Source organism: Dipodomys spectabilis, unplaced genomic scaffold (genome assembly GCF_019054845.1).
Source record: "Dipodomys spectabilis isolate Male_0828 unplaced genomic scaffold, ASM1905484v1 ptg000673l, whole genome shotgun sequence".
Lineage (NCBI taxonomy): Eukaryota > Metazoa > Chordata > Mammalia > Rodentia > Heteromyidae > Dipodomys > Dipodomys spectabilis.
The window spans coordinates 377,808-381,370 of record NW_024871350.1 but is presented as its reverse complement, the minus strand read 5'-3'; the positions used below and the strand labels follow the sequence as shown (position 1 = coordinate 381,370).

The 3,563-nt window shown below is 39.9% G+C and overlaps 1 pseudogene; it reads left to right on the top strand.

The window, feature by feature from the left end:
- The first annotated feature begins 2,278 nt into the window (after nucleotides 1–2,278).
- On the top strand, nucleotides 2,279–2,693 carry LOC122101705 (annotated as a pseudogene).
- Nucleotides 2,694–3,563: the final 870 nt, after the last annotated feature.

The following is a 3,563-nucleotide window of genomic DNA, read 5'->3' as shown; positions in this document are numbered from 1 at the left end:
AAATACACACACACACACATGAAATAGGAAGAAAAGAAGAAGGGGTGAATATGTTCAAAGTACTTTTATGCATTTATAAAACAGAAAAATGAAACTTGTTAAAATTGTTTTGGAAAGGAGGAGAGTGACAGAGAGGCTGGGATCAATTGGAACACATTGCATACATGACTGGAAATGTCAGAATAAAAATAAAATCATCCTCCCCTATAACTAATGTATGCTAAGAAAAAAACTGAAACATGTTGAAATTGTTTTAAGAGGGAAGGAAGTGAAGGGAGAGAGATGGAAATGAAAGTCCCATGTACAACTAATGTACTCTAATTAAATTTTTTTATTTTTATTTTTTTGGGGGGGAGGTCCTGTCATGGGGCCTGAACTCTGGGCCTGTGCGCTGTCCCTCAGCTCATCAGCTCAAGGCTAGCGCTCTACCATTTGAGCCACAGCGCCACTTCCGGCTCTTTTCTTTTTGCTTATGTGGTGCTGAGGAATCGAACCCAGGGCCTCATGCATACAAGGCAAGCACTCTACCACTGAGCCACCTCCCCAGCCCCTAAAAATCTTTTTTTTAAAAATGAAGCTGGGCACTGGTGGCTCAAACTTATAATCCTAGTTGAGATATAGGTGATTACAGTCAAAAGGTAGTCCACAGAAAATTTTGAGTCTCCATCTGCAAAATGACCAGGAAAAACTGTGGAGGCATGGCCAAAGTGAAAGAATTACAGCTGAACAAGTGAGAGACCTTGGATTCAAACCCAAGTATGAAAAAAATTAAAAGATTGAGAAATATAACAAGGGGAACTGATTTGAGAGTAGATCACATGGAAGGAATAAGAATTACAATTTTAGCTGGGCGCCAGTGGCTCACGCCTGTAATCCTAGCTACTCAGGTGGCTGAGATTTGAGGATTGCGGTTCAAAGCCAGCCCGAGCAGGAAAGTCTGTGAAACTCTTATCTCCAATAAACCACTAGAAAACCTGAAGTGGCGCTGTAGCTCAAGTGGTAGAGGACTAGCCTTGAGCTGAAGAACTGAGGGACTGGGCTCAGGCCCAGAGCTCAAGCCCCATGACTGCCAAAAAAAAAAAGAATTCCAATTTTAAAATAATTATATAAGTGTGTGCCACTTCAATGACCTCAGTTTTTTCAATTTTAATGTATTTTAATTGACATATAATAACTATACAGAATTAAGAAGTACGATGTGACATTACTGTCGATGTATACAAACAATAAATAATGATCAGATCAGGATAACTAGCATATGATTATCTCAAACATCTGTCATTTCTTTGTGTTGGAAATATATAAAAACCTTTTCTAACAGAAAAGCTAACAGCTATTTTGAAACGTTTAACTATAAGTTTATTTTTCATATCTGCCTACAAGCACATGGAATTTCTGGGGGAATTTTAATTACTTTGATTACAAAACATTGATTAGCTGAAACTTGTTAGCTTAGTTTATGAAGCTATTGTACCTTATAGGTTGCATATATTATTAAAAGCAAATGTTTTGAGAAAAACTACGTAAAAAGAGGAATGACGGAAAGGGTGATGTTGATTGAGACATCTTGCACTTATAAAATGACATGTTGAAATGAAACCCCTTTATACAACTACTTAACAAAAAGTCAATACAGGTTTTTAAAAAAATAAAAAATTAAGATTAAAAAGGAATAATGATGTACAGAGATTTTTCTTTATGACCAAAACAATGATTTGCAGCTCTCTGGCTTGCTGTGCTAAAAAAAAATCTTACAAATATTCATCTATGCTCCTGTTGTTTTTGTTTGTTTTGTTTTTGTTGATTGTGGAGCTTGAACTCAGGACCTGAGCACTGTCCCTAATATCTTTTGCCCAAGGTTAGTGCCCTACCACTTTGAGCCACAGTGCCATTTCCAGCTTTCTGATAGTTAATTGGAGATGAGTTTCTTGGGCTCTCCTGCCCAGGCTGGCTTTGAACCATGATCCTCAGATCTCAGCCTCCTTAGTAGCTAGGATTATAGCATGAGCCATCAGCACCCGGCTATGCTCCTGTTTTGAACCTAAGAAAAATGAAAGTGGTAGAACGTGAGTGGGATAAGGTTTGGGTCAGAGGGTTTGGAGAGGTCTGGCTTCGCTCTTACTGTCCCAAAGCTGGGATAGTGTCGAGATCCAGGGCAAGGAGAGGCCTCAGTGTTTCCAAGGGTCTGCTCCTCACAAGAGCTGTCATTTCTGCAGGCCAATCCAGAAAAGGGACCTCGGGTACCTTCCTGATCTTCAGACCCAGCGCTCCACTCCCACTCCCTGCAGACTTTCATCCTTGCCATGGCTGAGCTGATCCAAAAGAAGCTGCTGGGAGAAGTGGAGAAATACCAACAGCTACAGAAAGACTTGAGTAAATCCATGTCAGGAAGGCAGAAGCTTGAGGCACAATTAACAGAAAATAATATCATGAAGGAGGAGCTGGCTCTGCTGGATGGGTCCAATGTAGTGTTCAGACTTCTGGGTCCAGTGCTGATCAAACAGGAGCTGGGAGAGGCTCGGGCCACAGTGGGAAAGAGGCTGGACTATATCACAGCTGAAATTAAGTGATATGAATCCCAGCTTCGAGACCTTGAGCGGCAGTCAGAGCAACAGAGAGAGACCCTAGCCCAGCTGCAGCAGGAGTTCCAGCGAGCCCAGGCAGCAAAGGCAGGAGCTCTTGGGAAGGCCTGACCCCCATAGTGGGGGAGGGGAAGGGAAGGGTGGGAATGAGGCAGCTTTAGGGACTATATTATAGTAGCTAATAAAATTTTTAAACACCAAAAAAAGAAAAAAAGAAAAAAAAAGAAAAATGAAAGTGGAGTAAAAGAAAGCAGTCTCACCATTCTTATTTCAAGACAAATTTTTCTGTGGATAGCCTCAGATGTAGTTACCACACAGTTGAAGAAGGACCCTGCTAGTTGGCAGCACCTTTCAAATTTAATGCTTATCAACAATAACTATTCATCAACGCAGAAGAAATAGCCTACTTGCAAGAGTGGGCTGTGTAGTGTTCCCTTGTGGGAGCATCAAAAGCCATTCAAGCAGGCAACACTTGGACGAATAGATCTCTATGCACAGTTATTTGTCTCAAAGGAGTATCTACATAGAGTATTATACAATTACTTTATTTACATAGGCTTTTACTTGTCATTTCCCTCTCCCAACAGTCACTTCATATATAGTTTCATAGCAAGCATTCTCTTTCTTGGATTTTAACCTTTTTTTTGGTAGCCAGTAGCATGTGTTCACATCAGTGATGTAGAAAGGCATTGATTGGTGAAATGCCCATGCCTTGCTCTGTCTTTGCCATATATTGGCTTTGGTTTAATGTTCAGAAAATAATAAGGAACATGAAATAAATACAGAAATAGTAATTCAATCCAAAACAAAAATTTTTTATTGTGAAAATACCGTACAGAGGGGTTACAATTACATGGGCAAGATAATGAGTACATTTCTTATCAAGCATTGTTGCCTCCTCCTTTGTTTCCCCTTCGCATCCCTTCTCATCAAAACAGAAAATTTAATAACATTTTTTAAAAATAAAGTCTTCCTAATTTT